This window comes from Chelonia mydas, chromosome 14 (assembly GCF_015237465.2).
Source record: "Chelonia mydas isolate rCheMyd1 chromosome 14, rCheMyd1.pri.v2, whole genome shotgun sequence".
Classification (NCBI taxonomy): domain Eukaryota; kingdom Metazoa; phylum Chordata; order Testudines; family Cheloniidae; genus Chelonia; species Chelonia mydas.
The window spans coordinates 4278508-4304846 of NC_051254.2; the positions used below are offsets into that span (position 1 = coordinate 4278508).

At 47.3% G+C, this 26339-nt stretch overlaps 1 protein-coding gene and 1 long non-coding RNA gene across 9 annotated transcripts in view; both read left to right on the top strand.

Annotated features, from left to right (window-relative positions):
- SLC39A11 (solute carrier family 39 member 11) overlaps positions 1–26339 on the top strand; it is a 399980-nt gene that overhangs the window by 277724 nt on the left and 95917 nt on the right. The window lies entirely within an intron of this gene.
- Positions 16236–26339, top strand: part of LOC122463006 — a 77238-nt gene continuing 67134 nt past the window's right edge. The window contains exon 1 of the long non-coding RNA XR_006285931.1: positions 16236–16886. This is a non-coding gene — a long non-coding RNA (uncharacterized LOC122463006). The remainder of the gene's footprint in view (positions 16887–26339) is intronic.

Here is a 26339-nt window from a genome sequence, read left to right on the forward strand (position 1 = left end):
ACTGTGATATTTCTAATCAGTGGTTAACTCCTGGCTTGTTTTACATTTCACATGTAATTCTGATAAAGGCAATTGATTTCTTCGGGATGTGTCAGCCATTAGCATTATTATTATTTTGTTAGTATTTTTTACCTTTCAGCCCCCAGGATCCTAAAGTGCTTTTCAAATCATGGGCTCAGCATTCCTTTTGCATCCACAGCTCCGACTGGAATGAAGATGATGAGAAAGGAAAGGAGATTGAGCTGTATATGGTCAAGCCTCTAAATACTTAAGCACGTGCTTAATTTTACTCATGTGAGTAGTTCCTTTGAGCTCAGTGGGACTGCTCATCTGCATAGAGTTACTCAGTCAGCGCGTGAGTGTATTCAGGGTTATGTGCATGTGTGTACTGTATTGCGTTCCATTTTAATGTAGGGTTGCTCACAAACACAGGGCTGTGCACACTGGCTTCTTATTGTAGGGTTGCTTGTAGACAGCCCGCGGGGCATATTGGGGTGTTGTTGCACGGTTGCTTATGGGCACTGGACTGCCTGTATTGATCTAGTTTTTTTTAAAAAAGAGAGCAGTGCATTTTAAAGGGGAAAAAGAGAGAATTTAGTGAACTTTGTGTTGTAAATAATTACAAAAAAGGGAACGCCAATATCTTTGGCTAGCCAGTGTCCTTTTAATCCATAGGAAGTGAGTCACCTGACTTCACCCACAGAACCACGGAAAATATTTGTGAGAATTCAGCAAAGGTCTGAAATTTGCAACTGAGCTATTTGCTTTCTTCCCCCCCCCCCACCCCTTTTTACTTTACTTGAAGCTCTCAGAAACAAGTGCTGTTTTATTGCAGATAATTTACCAGCTGCACAAAGGCTGCCTTGTAATGCCGAGCTCCAGATGTTTAGCATTTCACAAAAATCTAATCATAAAGTACCTGTCTCACTAAAGCACCAGCTGACCCGCAGGGGGAAAAATGGTTTTCTTACATCTTCCCCCCCCCCCCCCCCCCCCACCTTTTCTCATGATTAGCGTACACGGCTGTCTTTACAGTCTGGTTTTGGAGGAAAGCAGATAATCTCCTTGGGCAATGCAGGTTACTCTGTATCCCTTTATAAACTGGCCTGGTTTGGGCTGTGAGGTCTAGCAGTGACTTGAAAGGATATGCGCTAGGCAGAAGAAGCTGAGTGTCACAGAAGAAGTTGACTCCTGAACCCCAGAATTTGCAAGGTGTTCTGCAGGATGTTCACAGCTACAGATGAACTAACCCCGTCCCGCATTTATAATCACCATAATCCCGCTGTACATTTGTAGGGCATCTTTAAGATCAAAGGTTTCAGAGTAACAGCCGTGTTAGTCTGTATTCGTAAAAAGAAAAGGAGTACTTGTGGCACCTTAGAGACTAACCAGTTTATTTGAGCATGAGCTTTCGTGAGCTACAGCTCACTGCATCCGATGAAGTGAGCTGTAGCTCACGAAAGCTCATGCTCAAATAAACTGGTTAGTCTCTAAGGTGCCACAAGTACTCCTTTTCTTTTTAAGATCAAAGGATCCCAAAATATTTTACCAAATGATCTATATGGGATTTTCCTCACCCACCACTGAAAAGCAGAAACCCTTTGGGGTGGGAAAAGTGGCAGCTGCTTGAAAGCGCACAGTGCCTGTGCAAGATGGTTCACCATGAGAAGAGAATATTCTGCCGATCTGAAAGCACAGGGGGGAACTGAGACAGGTCTAGCCAGAGGAAGGATGGTCTGGGGGTTAGGATGGTCACCAGAGACTTGGCTTAGCCATTCAATGCCTCAGTTTCCCCATCTGTAAAATGCAGATCGTAGCAGTGCCCTGCCGTATAGGGGTGTTGTGAGGATAAATGCATTGAAGATTGTGTGGGGCTCAGATACTGCAGTGATGGGGGCCACAGAAGTAGATAAAGTCTCATCACATTTACTGGGATCTTCAGTGACAAGAAATGGTCAGGATCCAGATGTTCTGTTTCATCCAAAAGAAAGCATCTAATGTAGCCCGGTGCCTTCCAACACCCTGCTTGAGCAGTGGTTTGCTACTGATTTTATTAGGCACCACCTGCTGCTGATCCCAATGGTTAGCACTGGTGGTTGACTATGATCCAGTCTTCCTTCGAATGCAATTGCTAGATTGTTTCAAAACAGATGAGGAAGTACAATGGGCTTTGATAACCAATTGACCGTAATTACCCTAGAGAGAGAGATTTGCTGAGTGATAACAAGCAAATGGAGGAGAAAGAGTTAATTCTGGGGGAAGCCAAGGCTAAGTCACACCAAGTTTTGAGCTGCAGGGAGGGCTGATTTATTGTTGCGGGTGAGCTATACTCAGCATTTTACTGCCGCCATAATTATTGTTCTCGGTCCAGAGCTGTGAGATGTCAGGCCCCAGCAATGCACCCGTTGCCGCGCAGAGATGGCATCTCTCCTGTCTCAAGCCAAGCTGAGCGTGCACCACAGGTGGCTTTTGCGCTGCTGGTCATTTCGCCAGCGGGAGGAAAGAGATCCCCCTGGGAAGAGCTGGCAGCTTTTCCCTGTGACATACCAATGTAAGGCTGCGGGGGAGGGTATCCAGGTGTCGCTGCCCCATGCATTGGCCTAGAGGAATATACTACACAGCAGGCGCAGATGAGTGTCGGTTAGAGAGGAATTGCTACCCCCAAAGAGATCAACGTTCCAGCTAGTGCTGGGCAAATAACTGGGGTTTCCGTTTGCTCGCTGTACCAATTTTGGGTTGATTGAAATGTTTCGTTGGCGTTGGCATAGATTTAAATTCAGCCACAAAACCATTCTGTCCACCCCGCCGAAGGAAAGGGGCCAGCCGAGGGTTCCCTCCCTGACCTCCATAACTATCTCTTTGCAACCAGTTCTCAGGCATGCATCCCGAATGGGGCACTAGTTCCCGCAACACTTGGAAGGAGGCGCTGGTCAGCGCAGTGGTTCGTGGACAGGACCCTTTTCAAGTGAGATCCAAGCCTGCTTCGGCAGAACATTAGTGACTGGAGATGGGGAGCCGACTGCTGAGTCCCCTGGAAGGTGGCTAGTGGTGTCTGGAGTTAGATGTCCCACCAGAAACTGTTTCCAACCAGTCTGTTGTTCAAATGCAAAAAGCCCAAGGGGAGTGAATGAATCTCATCCAGTGTAGAGCAGAATCAGGCAACTTTGCAATGAAATAATCCTCCCCCTCTGTACCCTCAGCATATAAAGATCAGCAGAGCACAAGTGCCTCTCTGTCCTGTGTCTTTCTTCCCTTCCCCTTTTAATAATCTTATTCTTTTGTGCCCATACATTTACTCTCAATGTGATCGTTTCCTTCTGCTTCGATAGCTGCCTGGGTGCCATGGGAAGACTAGATGCCCCTCTGTGTTTGACTGTAAAGGTATCCAACAGGCCACCTGTTTTCTTCACTTTATTTCCCAGGACACCTGATTTATTTATTTTATTTTTGCTCCTTGTTTAGGGTCTATTAAGTTTACTCCTTTTCCCCTGCCCTGGGAGACCCGGTTAATGAGTAACCATAGCGTGCTTAGAGGCAGCTGTCTCAGACAAACTGACGGAGACTTTTTTTGGAGCTGCATAAGGGAACGTTTGTTCTGCAGCTTCTCAATAGATCCTTGTGCAGGAGGCAAAAAGTGTAGGGAGAGAAAGAAAGAGACACTAAATCACAGGCCTCCTTGAAAATCACTCTGTGCATTTTTTTTTTTATCCTCCATTGTAATAGACCTTAGATGGCTTGCCTTTTCAAGTCTCTAAATTATTAATTTAGCCTAAAAAATGTAGCACACAATGTACTTGTTCAAAGTAGCTCAGCTTTAAAGATCTTTTTAAATAACTGTGCCCAATATAGAGTACACAGCCTATAAGTGTTTGCATCCACAGGTGCCTAGATGTTCTTTGTCATACTCACTGCCAATGTAAAGCAAGTTTTATTGTTGTTGGTCATATATTTAGCTTATATATGTAGCTATGTACTTGCACTGCACAAATAGCGTGAACATATTTTTGCACCAAATCTTCGACACCTGCGTTGTGGGCTAACCACTCTGTCTTCTTAAGGTGAAAATTTATTGATGCTACTGCATCAAGTGAGTAATACACCACGTCAGAGAGGAAGGAGGGTGTTGGGTTTAAGGAACTGGACTGGGAATCGGGAGATCTGAGTTCTGGCTTGGGGTCTGCCACAGACTCCTGGTATGACCTAGTTACTTAAAGTTACTTAAATCTCTCCCTGTTTCAGTTCCCCAGCTGTAAAACAAGGAGGATAATCCTTCCCATCTCCTACCTTTGTGTCTTACTCTTGTCTAATTAGATTGTAAGCTCTCCTGGGCAACGACTGTCTCTTACTATGTGTTTATAGAGCACCTGGCACAGTGGCTCCCTGATCTTAGCTAGATCCTTAGGTCAGCGAATGCCGGTCAGGATTGGAACTCAGGTCTCTTCAGTCTGCGCACTCCAACTACGGTACAACATTCCGTCTATTCCATAGCACAGAATAACTCAACCCTGTGAGCTCATACCAGATTTGGGGTTGCTCCCAGTGACCAGGACTGAAATATCTGGGCTCTAAAGCATTCTGGATAATTGTACGCATTCTAGTTTGGTGTCCTCTCTCTCCAGCTGCAGTGGCATCAAATCATAGTTTTGTGCAGCCATGTTGAATACACATGTACATTATACAGATGCGGCTACCCATCCCCTTGCATTATCTTCCCTCCTTATATATTGAACTTGGGCAAACCCACTTAAAATTAATGAGCTAAATATAATTATTAAATAGGATGCAAAGACTTTGTCAAGTTCACCCAGGAGCAAATTCTTACTGCCAGGTTCTGAAGCCTGTGAGGAAGGAGGTATATTGCTGCTAGACCCTTCACTTGTGTGAACTCACAGGGTCCTACTGTGTACCCCATTTTGCTCTTGTTCCAGTATGTGCGTATGCAGGCGGATAGCACTACAAGATTTGCAGAAATGACAACATGGGAGACATTTCCTATAAGATCTCTGTGGAACTTTCCTCCCTGTGGCTACAGGTCTGCCTGCATAGAGTTCATTGTCCGATCCGTACCTTAGGATACATCTACATCTACCCCACAGTGGCAAGTCTGAGAGCCTGATTCAAGTGAGTGAGGCTTGTGCTTTGTGGCTAGGAGTAGCAGTGCAGATGTTACCTTAGTCTTGTGGATCTTTGTATGCAACACCCAGGGGGAAATTTTCAAGTGCATGAATGGGTGTTGAATGAAAATAATAACACCCAGCTCATATATAGTGCTTTTCATCAATCAGTTTCAAAGCACTTTTACAAAGGATTATCCCCATTTTACAGATGGGGATATAGAGGCACAGAGAAGGGAATTGACTTACCAAATGGGCTATTAGCAGAACTGGGACTAGGACCTGGGTCGTATGAGCTCCAGTCCAGTGCCCTATCCACTAGACAACAGTGCCTCTCCAGGTACTTCCCTGCCCTTTGTGCTTTTGAAACTATCCCCTGTATCTAGGTAATAGTGTGTAATACATTCCCTGTTGGAATAAAATCCACACAGCGGCAGACAGTGGGGATAAACTAGTGAAGGGTGAACCTCCAAAGACACAGTAGAGCCCATCGCTAGTTACTCCCGACTGCCATTGTATTAGGCCGGCAGAACTAGGCAAGGAAAAGAGCCCTCTATGTGCTAGTCCCTGCCAGCCCCTTTACCTGGCATTTCCTGCCTGCCTTTCACGTGGTATTTCAGTACTTTGGCTTGTGGTGCAGGCCAGAATCCAAAAGGGAGTAAAAATTGAAAATATGTTACCAAATTTTTCTTACTTAAAAGCTCAGGCTTTTTTTGTATGTTGGGTTTGGTTCAAGTTTTGGGCAAAGGTTCAGGTTGTTGGGGGGGCGGAGGTGTTTGTTTTTTTTCCTTAATTTTACCTCAAACACAGCTCCCCTGTCCCTGTAGTAAAACTTCTTTATTGGCTCGTTTCAGAACCTTGGCACTCTCAGGGAAGGAAACAAAATGTTTTCTGTTTCCACATTTAGATCATAATTTTTTGTACGGGTGTGTGAAGGGCAGAGGACTTTCAGAGGTTATAATGCTGGCCTGACCCTGAGAAACATAACATACATAAGAACGGCCATACAGGGTCAGACCAAAGGTCCATCTAGCCCACTAGCCTATCTTCCGACAGTGGCCAGTGCCAGGGGCTTCAGAAGGAATGAACAAAACATAAGAAACACTGGTCATGTGGAAACTAAGGGCTTGTCTAAACACAGTTTTCTGTACCACTTTCTCTGCATCTGTTTACCTTTCTCTCTATCTAAGGGTTTTATTATGCTGCCCTTCACGGTAGTTCTGAGCACCTTCCACATAAAATCAACAGACAGCAATAGCAAAGTCCTTGGTGCATTTCGTGGACGTTTTGTTTAGAAACCAGCACAGCTAAAGTACTCCAACCCTCTACTGTGGCTGCTGCTATACCAGCCTAAAGGTGCTCGTACTGGTATTGCTTTTGTAGGACTCGGCTCTATATCTCCCCTTCCCGCACGCCAAAACACACAAAAAAACGACTGCCATTTCCAGCCCATTGGGTCAGTGGCGATGCTGTCAAGTAGGCTGCTTGCTCATGAGCCTCTGCTCGCTGCGGTGCCACTGACAAAAGATCAGTGCAGATGTTCTTAAAAACACTTAACAGCGATTTGCTACTGAGCTCGAGAAGGATTACTACTGAGCAGCTCGGTTTGCTCTTCTTGAAGTGCTACTTCTCCTGTCTCTTCGCCCTCCGCTTAATATCTGGAAATTGGTGTTCCAGAGGCAGTTACACTCTTTGTCCAAGAAGAATCATTCTCTGCTCTATCCTCCCTAAATTATGGTGCAATCAGACTTGCCTTTGACCCCCTCTTTGTACGTTCCCCCAGTGTCTTGTAGCCTACACATAACCTCTGCAGTCTTTGCAGGCTAGGTTTCTTTGCAAAAAGTGTGTGCGTATGCAAGTGCCCATCAGAGCGCCCATGAACCGAACCCAACCCCAGCAGTGTTTGTTAGGCCTAGGAGAGCTGGTTAATGCTCCATCGATACCATGCCTGAATCAGCAGGGGATGGGAAGGGCTTGTTCCCCAACCCCCAGGGACTGAGATTCCAGCGATCCAGGCGGTACCACGTATAAACAAATGGAGACTCTCGGACAGCTTGAGCCGAGCGCTCTTGTGCGGTGACTTTTGCCTGACCTATCGCCCGTGTCAGCACTTCCGGATGCCAGTTTTCTACCTGATCTTTGAGCTTCCCCTGTGACAGACAAGGGACTGCTGTGTAAGAATACTGATCTGGAACCTAGTTACTGACAGACTGTAACTTACAGTGTGGGTTGTGGGATGTTCATTAGACACCTCTAATGCTTGAATTCAGCGGGGACAGTGCAGGAAGGCTCCCCAGATGAGAACATTCTGGTACACATTGGAAAGACAATGGAGGAAGCTATTAGAAGAATACCTACCTCTTATATAGAGAACGCTTTGCATCAGTAGTTCTCAGCATGCTGCACAATCTTTATCACTTGTATCCTCACACACCCCACGGGAGATATGGAAGTGCAGTTTTCCCCATTGTACAGGGCGGGTATCTGAGGCACGTAAGTGACTTGCCCTGGGTCATGCAGGAAGTCAGTGTCGGCAGGGAATTGAACCTGGATCTCATAGGCTAGTGGCCTGATCACCGGAACTATATTCTGTCTCCAGCAAAGATGCAAACATTTTTTGGCCAGGCTGGGAGTCTGGAGATCAAAAGGACACTAAACGATTAAAAGCCCTGGGAAGAGAAAAGGGCTGTTGTCAGCTGCCAGGGGCTGTCTGGGGAGATGAGTGGACATGTCAGAAAGAGGCACAGAGGAAGGGTCTATAGAAAGCTAGACCTGCCAGGATACTGACGTGGAAGATGAGTAGATCTATGGCAAACTAGATGTGTGTAGTCTGTTTACTGTTTTAAGATCTGTGTTTCTGTGAGATGTTTTTGCCCTAAATAAACAATATTTTGTTTTAAGGACCTGCTCACTGTCATTGCTCCCGGCGGGAACGGAACTGCAGGGACTGAACATGAGTCAGACCTGCTGAGGTGATCACAGGCCTGCAGCCCAGGCCCGGTCTAAGAGTGGAAGAATGTGGGGGACGGCATGAGGCCTGAAACCTGAGTGGGAGAGGATTCTAAGGGCAGGGAGGGTGCGAGGTGCATTGAGCTGGGAACTGTGACCTCCCCTCTTAGAGTTTGGGGGAGGGGATCCTCATTTCCCATCCCCACTTTCATGATTCTCTTCCCCTACAGGTTTTGTTCTGCAGTGAGGTCAGTTCTTCAGCTCTCGCTGTACCCAAGTAGCCTCTAGAGCTGCCTCTGATTTTGCAGGTACTTTCCCTGCAACTGGAGAGAGGGGGTGGTGTAGTAAGGAAACACCTTTCAACATTAAACATGCATTTGGGTGTGGTCTTACAATGCAGTGCTGGTTAATCATCCCAGGCTTGATGGCTTATGCAGTCACCTGAAGTTTGCTCATTGTAGTGGAGTTGTCTGGGTCACAGTACTACTTCTAGGGAAATGGGCCTGTGAAATCTTCCCACAATAGTGCATGGATTTCCTGAGGACTAGCGCAATCCTCTGTTTCCACTGCGGGAAGAATGTAGAATTTAAGTTGTCCTGGAGGTGACAGAAAAAAGAGTGCGGACAGTGCTAGCTTTCGGAGGCCCACTTTCCACCAGGAGACTTTTCCAATGAACTCCTTTAAACTTGTCTCTCCCATTTACTCTGACCTCTTTCCATCATAAGAGCCTCTTGATTAGACAACATCCAGATTTGTGAGATTACCTTTGATTTACACATAGCAGACCTTGGAGTGAATTGCATCATCTCCTTTTCAAATGAGAACTCGCAGTTCCAGCTCCTGGAGCATAAAGGAGGCTTTTAAGTGTTCTGATGGGCCTGTAGGGAAACCACTGATTTTCTCTGTCTTGGAAACATCTGGTTGACATATTCTTAAGCCTACAGGCTTTTCTTTAATTGGCCTTATTATCTGATTCATACATACTTTATCTTGCTTTATTGGCAGTTTTGGTCTCTCCCTCCCACACCACCCACCATCATCCCTCAAACACTCAGGCGACTTCACTAATTAACACATTTTGCTTTCTTCCTCTCTCTCTCCGTTTCCCCTCCCCAACTCAGCAGTGGTTAAGGAATGTGAGACAGGAATGCTGTCCTGTTACAAGGAAGTTAGGAAAGGGGAGGAGACGATCACTTTAAAACAATGTCTTTGTGTTCCCAGCCAGAGCTCTAGTCACGCAAGGCCAGACTTTCCAACTCTCGCTACACGTTTGAATGATCAGTTACCTGGAAGTGACACCACAGATTGCAGGCCAGGTACACAGCAGGAATCAACTGCTTCGAAAAACCCTTGAGTCATATCAGCCTCTTACAAAACCAGGGCTGGGTTTTCCCCAGTTCCACTCCAGGTTCTTGTGCAAGTCAAAATCTCACACCTTGGTTTATCAGAACCCTTTAGTTTTGTGAGAGGGGAAGAGAGATTTTGAAAATCATATTGATGCCACAGTAACATTTCAGTGAATGCTATTGTTTTGTGTCATTGTAGTCTTTTCTGGTTTCGGTCTGTTTCAGTTTGTTTGTTTGTTTGTTTGTTTTAAAAATCCCTACTGAAGTGAAGTTGTAAGATTTTGTGGCCTTGCAGGCTTTTCCTCTTTGAAGGCAAACAGCAGAGGGAAAAAGAAAAACTTGGGCTTGCACCCAGTCTTCTTTATTTGCTACTTTATGATGGATGAAAAAAGACCCCAAAAGATTTGTATTTATTTTGGGGGGAGAAAAAAAATTACTTGTGTGTTTCCTTAGGCCTGCTGTAAACAGTACTGCTGTCGCTATCTGGGTTTAGAAACTTATCTAGTAAAACAGTTCCAGCCCCGATTCTGGATGCAGCTGTACTAGTGTAAAGGCACTTGTTAGGGATGAGCAGGAAATGGTTTTCCTTTCCTGCCGTAGAAAATGCTGAAATCTTAAAATTGTCCCCATTCTGCATCAGGATGAAACTGAGACCCACCTTTCTCTCTAATTTTGTGAAAGAGAGAGAGACTCCAGAATAGAACATTGGTTAGGGCAGTCACCTGGCAGGTTCAAGTTCCTGCTCTGAATCAGGTACGTTCCAGGTGAGATCCATAACCATTTAGCTGTTGGCTATTCTAGCGTGGGTAGGGCTTGGTCTCTCTCTCATTCAGTCCAATAAACGGTTTGTCACAATGCAGTCCTGCAAAAAGTTTCTGTTTTGACAAATCGACATTTCCAGATGGCGTCAAAAATTCCCAACCCAGATTTTAGTGCTTGTTTCCGTATAGCTTATGCCCTCTGGCACTAGACGCTTCCTGATACCTATAGTACCTCATCCATGCTATGGCGTTCGTGCCACTTCATCTGTTTCTAAGCCGAATTAAAGTGAAAGCAGAACAAAAACTGTGTGTAGACCAGCCCTGAGAAATATCAGGACGTCAGCTCTTTTTGGAGAGCTCGGAGTGGACTGGTTGTATCTCAGCCCTGGTTTGCAGTGGTGGGATGCTGCACTTTTAGCAGAGAGCTTTTTCTTCCCACTGTGTTGGTTCAATAGGTGCTAATGAAAAGAAAGGATTTTAAAAAGTCGGGGGGGGGGGGGGGGGGAATTGATGAACCGGGTTTTGCTTCCTTGGCGCTCTCTGATGTCGTCGTTGTACCAGTGCTCCACTTGTCTGTAGAGTCTCCCGGGCTATAGAAGATTTGAATTAATGTGAAAATTATGCGGGAACCTTGGGGAACTTTCAGGCCTCCATAACGAAGCCAAAAAAAGGGCAATAAATCAGACGGCAATGGAGGATGTCAAACCGACAAGCTTTCGAAAAATTGTGCCTAAGTCTGTGCGTACACTAGGACTTTTGTCGGTCAGGGGTGTGAAAAAAACACACACCCCTGACCGACATAAGTTTCACTGACAAAAATGCTGATGTGGACAGCACTATGCCCACAAGAGATGCTCTCCCACCGGCGTAGAGCAGATACACGGTAGACCTGTGCCGCTGTGTGGTCTGCAGCGGAGACATAACTCCGTGAAATGGGTCAGGACAACCGCAGCTGACGCAGGACAACTGCTGGACTCTGGGAATGTCTGACGTCGGTCCCTCTCAGCCGCTCTTCTTGAAGGGGTTCCCTTGTGTGTCAATAATTAAGTATTAATTGGGCCACAGAGAGTGAGAGTGACTCTGTAGCCCAGAGATGAGGGCACTCACCTGAGAGGCAGGAAACCCCTGTTCAAATCCCTTCTCATCAGGTGGAGGGGTGGGTGGGAAATTGAAGTGGGGTCTCACATCCCTCCCTGGGAAGTACCTTCGCAGCTGAACTGAAAGGTAGAAAGGATGCCCCTTCCCCGCTCCTCCTCACCAAACCATGGTGTGTGGCCGTTCTTGCAGGAATGGCCTTTGTCCCTGACTCCAGGAGAGGATTCGTGGCAGAGGATGGCAAGCACAGGTAGGCACTTTGCTGAAGCCCACATCTAGGCACCTAAATCTATGAGAGGGGCAAGGTTTAGGCCATACCCCTCTCATTGCGTTCTTCCATTGGTTTGTTCAGGCAGCCCCCCTTCCCCGCAGCGTGCTGGCTTTTTTGGATCCCATACTCAGGTGTCTGTGGGTTCCCGTTCATTGTATAGGGAATCTAGACGCTAACCCAGGCTTTGTGAGTGCCAGTGATTTTCCAAGGTCCGTAAGAGTTAGGCATTGCAACACTCAGCCTTACAATCCCTAATGGTGGGGGACTCTCCTGGGAAGTGGGGACTCTGAAAAAGCTTTGGGAGTCATGATGGATAATTAGCTGAATGTGAGCTCCCAGTGTGTTACTGTGGCCAAAAGGGCTACTGTGATCCTTGAATGCATAAACAGGGGAATACCGAGAGGGAGCAGAGAGGTTATTCTACCTCTGTATTTGGCACTGGTGCAGCTGCTGCTGGAATCCTGTGTCCAGTTCTGGTGTCTGCCATTCAGGAAGGATGTTGATAAATTGGAGCGGGTTCAGAGAAGAGCCACGAGAATGACTAAAAGATTACAAAAGATAGACTCAGGGAGCTGAGTCTGTTTATCTTAACAGAAAGAAGGGGGGTGTGTGTGACTTGCTTCAGTATATATGATTAAGTAGCTATATGGGGAACAAATATTTTGATAATGGGCACTTCAACCTAGCTGAGAAGGGTATACCGGGCTCCAATGCGTGGAAGGTGAAGCTAGCCAAATTCAGACTGGAAATAAAGTGCACATTTTTGATGGTGAGGGCTATTGGAACAATTTACCAAGGGTTATGGTGGATTCTCCATCACTGGCAATTTTTAAGTCAAGATTTGATGTAAAAGAGCTGCTCTAGGAATTATTTTGGGGCAGTTCTCTGGCCTGCGTTATGTGGGAGGTCCGACTAGATGATCACGGTGGTCTTTTCCGTCCTTGGAGTCTATGCAAGTCCCTTTGTGGATCCAGGCCTTTGCCTCTGTGTCTCAGTTTCCGCTGCTGTAAAATAAGTATAATGGTGCTTGCTTCCTTTGTGAAGTGCCTTAAGATCCACTGATGAAATGTGCTATGGAGAGTGAGGTATTGTATCATTATTTGTCTGCTACTGAAAAGCAGCACTTCTGGGCAAATGTTCCCCTGTTCTGTTTTACCACTGCTCTAGGAGAGCAAGTGAAGAATGATTTCTCCAGCTGCAATTGCTGTGGGAATACAGGAGGGCAGTGCTCATATTAATTATTATTTATTTGTAATATTGTTGCTTCTAGGAGCTCCAGTGTGTTAGGTACTGTACAAACACACCACAAAAGACAGACCCTGCCCCCATGTAACTGTGTGCACATTTAATTGTGGAGCTTTCTGCTATTCTGCACGTTGTCAGTCAGCACATTCGCAACAAAAGGCTGTCATGCTTTGCCACCGAGTAGCTGAGCCAGTTCCACACCCACTGTCTGCTCATAGGATCTGATACAAGTCTATAGCTTGAACTGCAAGTGTGGAAAAAAGTTAATCACACTTAGCAAGTGAGCGACTGCAAGCAGCGTTCTAAGCTTGTCACACCCTCTCGGAGTGTTCTAAATTCCCAATTATCAGCGGTCACTGCTGGAGCTGTTGCTATTACTTTCCCAGCTAAACAGCTGCTCCTAAGATTTCCTGCACACGCGCATTGTTTGCTGGTTGAAACCCCTATCACTGCTTGTCCATGTTTTGGAAGGTGTCACTTCTTACATACAAGGAATGTTAAAAGATTCCTACAAAAAGGAGAACCTGGTGCCAAGTAGGGCTCAAAACGCGAAGTAAGAGGAACAAGCAGCTTATTCACTGGCTGGTGATTCAGCCCCCAGAGACCCAGCGAAGCAAGTATCTAGTCACACTATTCATGATAGAGCCAGCTGCTGCAGAGTGAAATTCACAACTGGACAGAGCTGCAAGAAACAGAAGGGGAGGAAAAAAGCCCCCATCTTTTAGGGCTTGAGCAAAGTAATACAAGGACCTTAGCTTTCCCCTTTGCGTGAGGGCTTTTATAATACTGGTTTCTTAATGAGCTATAGAATTTTGATAAACACAAAATACTTTGCACTGTGAGGCCCTGATTCTGTGATGACTTATGTACCTCTCCACTTTACTCATGTGAGCATTCCCTGTGGGTCTGCGTGCAGGAGCATAGCAAAACATGGAGCTGAATACCATTATTCCCATTGTGCTAGAGGAGGAAACTGAGGCACAAAGAGGATAACTGACTTGCCCAAGTTCCTACGGGAAGTTTGTGGCAGAGCCAAGAACTAGAACCCTTCTGCTCCTGACTACCAGTTATATGCTTTAACCACTGGTCCTTACTCCCTCACTTCAAGTAGACTCTAATTTCCACCCAAAGGATGAAACGTAGTAAGTTTTTGTTTTTCCTTTAATGTACCATAAAAATGACCCAGTCTCTCCTTCAAAACTCAGCCAATGCAAGCACTGCAATGCATTTTGTGCAGTGTTTCAGCTGTGGTTTCTTAAATAAATTCATCTGATCTCAAAGCAATTCAGGGGAAGGAAGCATTTCCACAGCAGCATTGGGTCCTGAAAACCTGCCCTCCCCCCGCCCGGTGCCCCTTGCAGGCTTGTCACTGGACTCTTCTTGCCATTTCATTGAGGCAGCCTGCTTGGGTGCATTAGGGGATAAGTCCTGCCTTTACATAGCCGGAGAATCCCCTGCCAGGTGAACCCTGTGCCACCCAGCAAGGGAGTAGCAGGATTTGGAGAAGGTGGCTGCCAGCTGGTGTGTGCTTTCTGGTGGATGCCTGCTATCATGCAGAGGTCAGGATCTAGGCAAGCTGCAGCTGCTGCTATGCCTACCCTCCCATCCTCTCCCCATAGCAGAGGGGGTACCCTATGCACACAAGCAGCAGTGGCTATTGAGCAACTGGCCTGATGTGGAAGATTCCTCCCTCCCCCCTCAGATCTCCCCAGAGCCCAGCCCTGCTCTTCAAATTGGCCCCTAAGAAAATTTTGCAGTTTACATGGAGTTTGGTATCTAACCTGAACTACCCACCCAGCCTAGAGTCCCTCTGCTGGCTTTATATAATCCTGGACCCAAGCTGTCGACATCAGTGGGTACCAAATGGGCTGCGTGGCTACAGACTACCTTTGTGTGGGGAAAAAGCTGTGCTTAATTTGTAATGAAAGAGGTGCTGGGGTTCAAGCAGTTTTTTTACATTCATAACTGACACCTCAAGCCCAGAGGTGCCGGGGCTCTGAACTGCCAGGCCCAGAGGTGCCAGGCCTAGGAACTGCCAGGCCCAGAGGAGCCGGGGCTCAGCCCTTGCACAAATTAAGCAATGGGGAAAAGAATCACATAGGAGGCTAGAAAATTCCTCGTGGAGCCAAAAGGCTTTGCCTCCCAATAGTTCCATTACAGTGGGGGAGAGAAAGGAATTTGTCCTGAATAGGTGTGTTGTGTGTGGGGAGAGGTCCTGTCCTCTCAAATCACAGATCCACACAAATCCTGGGACCTCATTATGGGGAAGGAGTATCTTGCATTCTAAATATATGCACTTCATTTAAGCATTACCATTTGTCCTGCACCCGTGTCTTAACCCATGTATTTTCCTGCACCTTAGCAAAAACTGTGATATTAGAAGGAATCCACAGAAATGTATAATTAAATTAATGCATCACTCAGGCCTCAAATATCCTGCAAAGACTTACACATGCGCCTCTTACTTTATAGTGGGAGTAGTTCCATTGACTTTGAGTGGACTACTCCTGTGTGTAAATGCTTCCAGGCATTGGGTCTAGATTAACACACAGGTCAATAACGTAGCTGAGTGCTAGTTCAGTTAATACATGTCTTAATGATTAGTTTAATTATCGATTAATACCTGAGAGAGTTAATCAGTTTCACCCCTAAAACTCCTAATTAACTCCTTTACTCAGTGGGTATAGGGAATTAATTCTGTACATACTCCTCTCACTTGGAACTTGCATTATTGTCCAGTCACCTGATTTATTGCATGTTTCATGATAAGTGGTGTCTTTTCTAGAGCCTCAGCTTCTGGAGTCATGTGAATATTTGGTTTCAGAGTAGCAGCCATATTAGTCTGTATTTGCAAAAAAAAAAAGGAGGACTTGTGGCACCTTAGAGACGAACAAATTTATTTGATGCATCTGCTGAAGGGAGCTGTAGCCCACGAAAGCTTATGCTCAAATAAATGTGTTAGTCTGTAAGGTGCCCCAAGTCCTCCTGTTCTTTTTGTGAATATTTGGAACTCTCACGGTAAATTTCTAGCCCTCGTGCCTGCAGGGAAAAGCGTGAAACTGTGAAGCCAGTGCACGGGACTGGCTTAAAAAAACAAGCTGGCCAATAAAAAGAAGCCAGGAGGTATTTTTAAAGTACCCGAGCTGGGCACTGCGGAACTTTCGCAACGTGTTCATCCCCTCTGTGATTAAGGTGCTTTGATCCTTCTCTGAGATTTCCCCTTCCGAGGCTGGGCAGCCCCTGACGCCTTTCCCTCTGCACTCCACCTGCCCCCCCCCCCCAGACACGAACCTCCCCTGCCTCCCTCCCCCGGCTCCAGCTCTGCCCCGCTGCCTGCAAAAGGCGCCTCCCATGCGCTGCTGCCGGGCGCGGGGGGGGGGGGGGGGGGCGGACTACAACTCCCAGGGTGCTGTGCGCTCCCCAGCGAGCCTGCCCGGCTGCAGCCCGCAGCTGGGGCGTATATAAGGGCGGCATGGCAGGCGCCGGACGGGGCATTGGCAGCAGGGGCGCGCGGGCGCAGCAGCTGGAGGAGCGGAGCGGGCGCCTGGCTGCTGCGGTCCCCTGCCCTGGCCGCTCAGCGGCAGCCGGGGGGCCCGGCGAATTGCGCCCGGGGCTGCGGCCGGAGCAGGGCTGGGCTCCCCTTGCGGCCGGACCCGGAGGTCCCGTGCGGGGAGAGGTGTTGGCAGCCCTCGCTGCGCCTTTGCCTCGGCTGGGGCGCCGGCGGGCCGGTCCCTCTCCGGAGCGCGGAGCATCCGCCGGCGAGACGCGGTTCCCCGCCGCCGTCCTTGGGAAATACCCGGCTTGGCTCGGAGCTAGCCCCGCGCAAGGGGGCTTGGCGGAGCTGCTGTCTCCGCGCCCCCCTTCTCGGAAAAGGAGTCGCTGCAAAGCCGGGGCGTGTTGTTGGGGGGGCGCCCCAAACAGGTCGGGGGTGTTTTGTGCCGCCTGGGGGACGCGCCGCGCGGCTGCTGCTGGAGGACCCGGTCCCACGTGGAATTATCTCTCTCTCTCCATCCGTTTTTGGTGATGTATTTTTGGGTCCCTTTGTGTGGAATATACGCTCACCCGATCATCTGACTCGATCCCCATCCTGCTTGGTGAACTGAAGGTAAGTGGCCTTCCTGGTGACCCAAATGCTTTGGGGAAACGTTTTTTAGCAGCGACCTGGTGAAATGGTAACAGGTGGGGCGCACTGGAGTTGCACAGAAGCAGATTCTTTCCACACAGATCATCTTTCTCCACCCCCACCCCCCAATCTTTTAACCCTAAAGGCAGGGTCGATTTTAATGCATTTGAAAAACAACCCCCGCCCCCTTTTTTTTAAACTGTGGTACGAGCAACCTTTATTCTTGTAAAGAGCAGATAAATAAGTGGGCAGTTTATAGGGGCACCGTACCTCGCTACTGTGCTCCATGGAGAGAAAGGAGACTCGACCTATAAAGGTGTCTGTTGCACTTGTCTCTCTAGTCGCTCTTTTCCCAGATCCGTTACTTTGCTGGCTAGATCGGTGAGGAAATAGCGCCTCCCCTCAGCAGCAGCTGGGTCAGGCTTCTGAGGAATAGCAGCAGACCGATGAAACTGAGTAACCTCCCAGAGCATGGAGCCAGGGGGGCGTTAAATAAGGCTTCAGGTTAAGGTTGTAATGTACCAGGGGGTTAAAGTGTTGTCTGGAAACGCCAAAATGGAGAAAAAGATCAGCTGGTTTTAGGAAGGGAATTAAAGAAAAAAAGAAAAATAACCAAATTTCATGCAGGGGGAGTGTGTGTGTGTTTTTTTGGGGGGGGTTGGGTAGAATCTATGGGGTAATAATCCATTTTCCTGAGTAACACAGAGTGATCTGGTACACATGAATGCACCTCGGTTTGTGTGTGTTGTCCTGGCCTTCTCCAACACGTGCCATGGAAGTGCAGGGGGCAGCGTTTTCGAGCCCGAAAGGGCAGTGCGCTCTCTGGGTGGGTGTCTGATCACAAGTACTTCGGTGCGACCAGGTCTCTCTGGAAAAAGCAGATAAAATGGTTCGTCCTTACAGAAAGCGCTGCCTTTTCGTCTTTCCAGCAAGGTGTTTTAATTTTATCTTGTGTCTTTAAGATCTGTCGCTGGAGGCACAGAGTAACTAACCCTGGCCTGTAATTTAACACCAGGCCCTTTACTTTCAGGGCACTATAAACCGGTCTAATGGTTGCTTTAGGCTTCTCCCCTATATAATAAGTCTTTGTTTCCATTTTGCCCCTACGTCCTTTTGGGTGACTTTTTTGTTTTTACTCAGCTGTCTTTCCCACTGGGATACGTTTTCAGGCACCCTGCAGCCAGGGTGGGCAAGGAACTCCGAACGCTCATCTGATCTAAACTTGGAATGCTTTCGAATGATTCACCTTCTTATCATCCACCAGAGGCAAAGGTAGTTTAAGTGACCTGACACCTTTGTTTTTTGCAATTTGATCCTCCCGTATATTTGTAGCAGGACCCTGTTTTTATTTGATCGCAGTCTCCACAACACAGCCTTGTGTACCACTCATTGGAAGTGGTTTTAACCTGTCACTTAAAGCCCATTTCAATGAATACTTGAACAGTATTTGAAGTCTTTTGAGCTTGACAGTGATATTGGATGTTTTAAAAAGGGAGGGCATAGGGGGAGTTGGTATAAACACAGCTCGCAGCTAGGAGAGACTTAAAATGGAAAAAAAAAGAAAGGGAGGACTGTATTTCTTTCTATATAGGAAATATTTGCTTTTCTTTGGAACTTGCATATTTTATCCTCCTGAGAAATGTCTGTTACATATGCTTTAAAAGAAATTTTTAGCTTCTTGGAATCGGTCAAACACACTTTACCGGTAGTGTGAATAGACTCGAAGGTCCAATTTATAAAATGCTGCAGGCGTGTGACTTGTCATGCCATGCTAAGAGTTGTAGGAAGGTCAATCAAGGAGTGACAATACTGCTTTTCTTTGTGACACTTGACCTTATAGGTGTGGGTGGATTCCCCGCCCCCCAGGGAAAAAATATGGATCGACAATAACCTAGATGAGTTTTGTTTCCTGCCTCGAGCTGGCGCTGGTTCTGTGTGTGTTTAACTTCTCCTAGCAGTGAGGTCTTGCGGAGGACATAAGCAGTGTTTGATGTATGGCTGGCTGGCGTGAGTCTCCTTGCTCACACCGATGCAGAGGAACACTTGATTGAGACTGATTATGCAAGTATCTCTGATGCACAAGGGTACTTCTGTGAGAATTTTGGAAAAATATGAATGACTCCCTTATTTTGCTTCCTACAACAAGAAGACCACACCAGTCTAGACCTGCAACCAATAACATACAAGCAAGTTAGTGCTGTCTGCTCCTTTGGACATATCACTGAGGCCAACACCATCTCTTCCAAAGTGCTATCTGCTGCTTTCTGTGGAGAGTAAGTGACGCTAGCTTGGAAAAGAGAGATTTGCGGTCACTTTGAAGTAAACAAGAGGCACTTTTATTTCCCACACATTAGTATGGTTGCATTTCACTGTGTGGCATATGTCCCTCCTGAGGGCTTGAGACATGAGACAGTGCCCCTATTAAAATGTCTCAGCAAGAGAAGCGAGCAGTCTTTCTTTTTGTTACCAGACAGTGGCCGTGGGGGCACCAGAGCTGGCAGGAAGGAAAAGCTTGGCATGCAGTAATGCAAGGCTTTTGGGAGGAAGATATCCTAGGGAAATGGAGATTATGAAGGGAGAGTTTCTGGTTTAGTGGTTAGAGCAGGGGACTGGGACTCAGGACTCCTTTGGTTTCTTGCTGACTTGTTCTGTGCCCTCAGTCAATGTCTCAATTAATCTCTCAATGCATCGGTTGTTCTTACTTGTAAAAATGGGTGGAGGACATTTATTTCACAAGCTTAATTAGTCCTATTCGCCCCTGGGGTTAATTCAACACTACCTTGAACACTGTTCTACTAATGACAAATTTTGGTCCAGTGTTTGCAGAGTACATCTGAGATTCTTGCATGGAAGGTACTGTAGGATGTAAAATGTTGTTACAGTACTTTGCGTGTTACTTGCTTGTAGGCCACATAACAGCATAGCTGAAAAACTGACTAATTTTGCTTCTTGCTCTCACTCAAATAAATACAGGAAATAGAACCACGTGGCTTCTGTTGATGCCCCTTGTGTATCCCAAGTCCTAACATTCTGCCAACCTCAAACTTCCCTTGTCATGTTGATGGCATGAGGTACTCCCCACCTGCGGTGTGCTGTTTAAACTGCAGCCATGTTCCGACCTCAAGGTGGCTGCGTTTCAGTGGTGGGTGAAGTGAGTCCTGGACAATGGGCAGATTGTGAAATGGACACAGAAATGCAAAGCTCACTGAGTAGAGATGCTTTGGCAGTTGTATTAACTGCTGTCTCTCTTGGTGTATATGTGCTGATGGGGGTAGAGGGAGGAGATCTACGCCCCACTGTCCTTTTCAACAGGATACCTTCCTTATACCTCACAAGACTTAGGGCAGGTAGCAGTTGGGTTGGAGGAATTATACCCATGGCTTTCTTTGTGTAGGGGGAATGAGCGCTGTAATCGTGTGTTCTCAGTGGCAAAGCTTTCAAGGGGGAGTCTGGTCTCTTTGCACACTGGAAACCTCTTATAGAATCCTCCAACAGGGAGAAACATGCTGGGGATTTTACTCCTTTGCCCTGCCTGGCCTGCAGCAGCGGCTGCCAATAAGCTGGGCCACAGCAGGTGTGTGGGAGAGGAGCAAATGGGACCTGCTCTTTCTTCCTCCTCTTTCTGCCTTTTTGGGGAAGGTTTCGCCCAATGGCTCTGTACTGTGCATACAGCTCTGGCCACCCCACAGCCTAACCTGGGTCACTCACCGTCTCCCTGCTCGTCTATGGAGCATCGGCAGGAGGACCTCCATGAAGCTGGGCTCTGCAGCTTGCATGGGACACATGATGCTCCTGTGCACCCCAGCCCTCTCACTGCTGCGAAAACAGCAGCATTGCGTCTCCACATCGAGCTCCACTGGCCCAAGCAATCTCCCAAGAGATTCTAGGGGGAATTGACATTGCGCCTTGATTAGTCCTTACAATTGCCCCTTTTGAGCTGGGGGAGGGGAGCGATCCCCATCTTACAGGCTGGGGGAGCTGGGGTGCAGAAGCCCGACCTCCCCCACTGTGAGTGCCGTTCTCCAGACTAGTCATGGACCAACCTTCAATTTTTAAAAATGAAATCTTGTCGGGTTTCTTGTGGTCCCTGTAACAGTGACTGGGGCACTAGGGCTTGTCTACACTAGCGAATGTCCTAGCCATGGTTCCCCACTGGTGTTAGCAATAGCAGGGGCTGCAGTGCCGATGGGACATAGATGACACGGTTGCAATGAAACCCACTTACCCCTGCTCTGCAGTCCTGTCTGAGCTGCCACTTCCATTGGTGGGGGTGAACAGCTGGGAAGTTTCCTAGTAAAGACACAGCCCAGGTAAACCGAAAATGAAATCGGGCTATTTATGTGCTAAGTCTTAACCAGTGAGGTTAAGAACCCAAGAATAAATGTGAGAGTTCCTGCAGTGAGGTGGGACAGGAGCTATGGTTTCAGGTATTGATTATCAGCTGATTGGTTAGGTTTTTTACTGGATTAACTTGCTCCATCACTTGAGTACTTGTCCCCCCCCTTCAGAAACTCGGACTGAAGGGATGGGCAAAGCAATTCTCAAATCTCAGCCATTAAGCGAAGACTAACAAGACAGCTGACCTGTCAGTCGCTGCACAGCTACGGTCCTGCCCCAAGCCTATGGTGCCACTGAGCTGAGTATCAGCAGTGGTTTAAATGGCAGGGGGTCACATGGTTACATCATTCATTTGGGGCTCAGGAGATCAGTTCCTGGATCTGCTAGTGCCTCTCTGCGTGACCTAGAGCAAATCTTTCTGCCTCTGAGTCGGCTCCCCATCTGCTAAAGGGAGATGATCATCCTTTGTCTGGCTTGCCTGTTGCAGATGTCAGGGCAGGGATTGTTTCTTACTACGTGCACGTACAGCACCCAACACAAGGGGGCCCTGGTTTCAGATGGGACATGCAGGCACTACTGCAATGCAAATAAAACTGGAGATGCCCTGGGTCATGAAATGGAACTTCTCCCCCTACTGCCCCAAGCTGGCCAATCACTGATGCCAGATGTATCTCAAAGGCTCCCACCCGAGAAGTTAATGCTCTTTTGGGGGTGCATTTTCTTCTGATATTCTTCAAGCAACAAAATGATGGATCGCGTACTCTTGCCATACTCTGAAATGCAGCCTACATCAGGAAAAGCTAATCTCCGTTCCCTTTTGATTAATTGGATCAGAAAAATAACTAATCTAGCAGCACCACTTCTCATTCCTCATGTGTATTATTAAAAAGAGTGATTGGTTCTGACCTGTGGCAGTAGCTGGAACCAGCATTTTCTAGATGGTGGAGGGGGTCCTCTCTCTAGAATGGATTGGAATGCTCTTGAATTTTGGGCTGTTAAACTTCTTGACTTGAGGCTCATCTCCTTCTTCTCTTCCTCCTTTCCCCCCCCCCCCCCCCACCCCCCTTTTTATCCACCAGGCAATAGGGGGATAATGCAGCTTGAGTATTTGTTTAAACTTTGAGTAGAAAAGAAAAGCAACAAAGAGACAGAGAAAAGTCTAATGTCTTGCCAGTTACCAAGGCCAACCCGAAAGCTAGAACTGCACTACAAAGGTGAGCCTTGTTTAAAACGGCTTATTTCAGTAGAAAGATGTATTTAAAAACGAAGGGCCAAATGCTAACACACAGTCCCCCATGTTAGTGTCAACCCTGTGTGAAAACATTCTGTTTTATTACCTCCTATAACTCCTTAATAAATACCATTCCTTTTTGATGAAAGCTCTTAACGCAGGATTAGGGTTTACAGCAAGTTGCTTTACTTGTCCCAGGAGACAGATTCAGCGTTCAACATGGCCCCATCTCCTACTTTATCAGCATGGCCCGGGAGCCTCGAGAAATGGGAGCTGGTCGACTTTAAGACCAGAAGGGACTCTCATGATTATCTAGTCTGACCTTCTGCACATCACAGGCTGCAGAATCTCACTCACCCACCCGCTCCTGTAATGGGCCCATAGCCTCTGGCTGAGTTACTGAAGTCCTCAGATCTTGATTTAAAGACTTCAGGTTACAAACAATCCACACTCTACTTTAATTCAAACCAGCAAATGATCCATGCCCCATGCTGCAGAGAGGCTAAAAACCCCGCAGGGTCTCTGCAAGTGTGACCTGGGGGAAGGTTCCTTCCCAGCGTCAGTTGCGGTGATCAGTTAGAGTCCATGTCAGACCCAGAACTAAAACCCCTGATTCCCAGTCCTGTACTTCTAACCATTGGGCATTACATTTGGCTCTGGACTCAATGGCTCATTTTATCTTACTCCCCCTCCTTAAGATGTGTTAATTAAGATACTTGAAGTTCTCGTATGCAATCTGTCTTTTCGGTAGTGGACAAATTGGAGAAGTATCTTCGTTCTTAAATCTCTTGGAAACAAATTGTCTTGTGGATATGTCGCACCAGTTCTTTGTTTTAGCCACTCTCTTCTCTGTGTTAAAATATGAGTTTGGTTAATTCTCTCTTCCTCTTTCTTCTTCCAGTCCCAGGCAAAATCATTCTCAGCTGTGTAGAATGATTAAATGAGACCCTTCCTTCGCCGCCCCCCCCCCCCCCTTTTTTTTTTTCTTTTTTTGATTGGGCCACACCAGTCACTGTGAAAAGACTTGAAAACACTCTTTGGTTTTTGAAGGCAGTATCAATCCATGTGTTGGCCCAGGCAGTAAAGACTAGGACCAATAATCTCTAATCCCGATCTCCATACAGAAGTGCAAAGTGCTTGCACTCCAGCCAAACGTGGTTGACCATGTTTTTGATGAATGATGCCAGATGAATGCTGGGGAGCTGTGCATAGCGAAGCAGTGTGACATGTAGATAAAAACGGGATTACTTCAGTGCTCTAGAGGTTCCAGGCTCTGCTGCTGACCTGTGTGACCATGGGCAAGTCGTAAGGGCCTGGACCTTTTTAGATATGCTGAGCACCTACGGCAAATCAAGCCATTCACTTCCATTGCTTCAGTTGCCCCATCTGTGTAATGGGCATAATAGGATCTATAGCAACTCTCAGGGATAAGAAAGATGATCCCACCTTTAATTAGAGTAAACTTGGGTTTAGTTTGGGCTTAGTGAGACTGTGATCATCACCCCAGGCCCTTGCAAGTGTTGTGTGGACCTGGGTTCATTGAGTCTGCATAGCTCATGGCCGCCCAGAGATGGCTCAGGAACACTTGCTTTGCTTCTCTTCTCTCCCTCCCCCCCCCTCCAACCTAACACTTAAACATCCTCAAGGACTTCAGGGCATGACTTGTGCTGCTTTTGGATTGCATCTTCTGTGACATCAGAGGGGCCTAATAGGCAGTTCGATTAATGATGTATGAAAACTATGGCCAAACACCCACCTTGAATGTAACTGTGTATGGAAAAATAAGAGTACCTTCTGGATGTCTGAGAATAACCAGAACTGTCTGCTCTCCCATCTCGGCCTTTTTCTGATTAATTCTGCAGCTGATGGCCAGATGTTTTGGTTTGGAACCTGGTCCAAGGGAAGGAGCCCTTTTGTCTCCAAGGTGCTCTGAATCTGAGGGAGTTGTCCTGTGGAAAAGTCTGTTTTATGACTGTGAAGGAGGAAGAGGAGTGAGATCAGACGCTTGCTTGGGTGGGTTCTGCATGGAGTAGTCAGTAGACTTCCTTGTTCACTGCCACTTGGAATTTTGGTGCGTTTCTTTCTTCTGAAGGCTTGGTCTTGACAAACAGTCCTGACCGCTTGCCAGCACAGAAGAGAACAAGCAAGAAACTAGACAGCTTAGCTGGCCAACGTCCTAAAGAGTTGTATTCTTAGTGCCACATATATGATGAGCAGCATTTGGTTTGGGTGTGGGGAGTGGATTTGCAGCCCTCAAGGATGTGGTTTTCCATTGTATCAAATGCCACAAACACAGCAAAGCAGCAACCGAAGTTAACATGGAAGGGGGGAAAAAAGATCCTGCCAGGGTGGGGCTTGGCTATGACTCATGTCTTTGACAGACATGTTATGTGGGCAACATGAGCTGAGGTCACACAACTCCCGGCAAGTGGCTTTGAACTGTGTGGGTTTTTTTTTTTTTAAATGTTAAGGGCTTAAAAACAAAATGGAAACAAACCAGACTAATAGGAGGCCAAACCACAGAGTTCAGCTCTAGATGCAAACTCAGACTGAGGTTGGTTGCAGAGGACCCTGTTTTTGACCAAGTGAATGGACAATGATGCGCTGAGATGGTCCAGAAGTCAGCTTTTGAGAAGGGGAGCTAAGGATGGGAAAGAAATGAAATGTTGGGGGGGAGGACTTTGTTATGGGTCCAGTGTGTAATATCCAGTAGCTTTTTCTGCACCCTGAGCGTGGAACAGTGGCACGTGTACTTCTGGAAATGCAAAGGCTCTGGATTTCAGCCATTCACCTCCTGGGACTTGGCTTTGAAATCCTGATTTAGGTCACAAACGGAAAGAAGTCCAGTATTTCCATTCAAATCCCACTTTTCACATTACAAAACGTCCATAGCACGTGGCATGGTGCCAGTGGGATCTGGGCCTGGCTGGGGTGGACGAGTTGCTCCCTGCACTATTGATGGCCGCAATGCCTCTCACTCAAATTTGGCCCTGCTGCCCCTCCTTCATTTTGGGAGCCCTCTCAAATGGGTGGCCTGGAGCAAACTGCCCCTCCGCTCTCCTGGGTGGCCCTGGTCCCAGGACTAGAATATTAGGGGGTTGATGTAGGTTTAACCAGCAAAGCTGTGGAGGGGAAGGACTGGAATAGCAGGGGATGTTGTAGGTACGTTGGCTGAAGTCTGGATTTCCGAGCTTGCAAGTGGAGGTTCGTTGGTAGCTGTGTGGTTTTTTGTTTTTTTTGGCCTGCATGCTGACTTTTATAAGGGTGGAGGAAGAATTGCGTGCTCTCCCCCTTCTCTTGTGTTTAATAAACACAACCCAACCGTCGTCCTTGTGTCTGCGGACGAATTTAATGATCGTGGACAGGTGGGTCTCGCTCCCATTCACCCCTGTCCTGGAATGTCCCCTTCTCTGCAGCTTCCCACCTTTCGGCCGTCGAAATGAGTGCCTGTGGCAGGCAAGCCAAGCCGCTGCTCTGCCCTGGGAGCAGGAGACGAAGTGGTGTTAGTGACTCTGGTAGCTGTTTGTGGTTTACTTGGGTTTTGATTTTTTTTTTTTTTTTTTTTTTTGGGTCTCCCATGGAAAACTGCTCACGGGGGGGCTTTGCAGTCTCTTCCCCCTGCTCCACTCCGTGAATTGGGCTTTTTAGAGGAGCCATTGGTAGAGTTGAACCATAGGCTAATATTTGGCCTGGTTTCAACTGGAAGAGGGGATTATTTCTCCATTATCTCTGTGCTATGCCCCTTCTCCCCTCCCCCCCCCCCCAAAAAGAGGGGGACTTCTAGGGCCCTGATTTGTGGCAGTAAGAGGTGAAAATATGTGTAAACGGGGGAACTTTTTCCAGCAAAAAGTCGTGCTGTGGAAGGG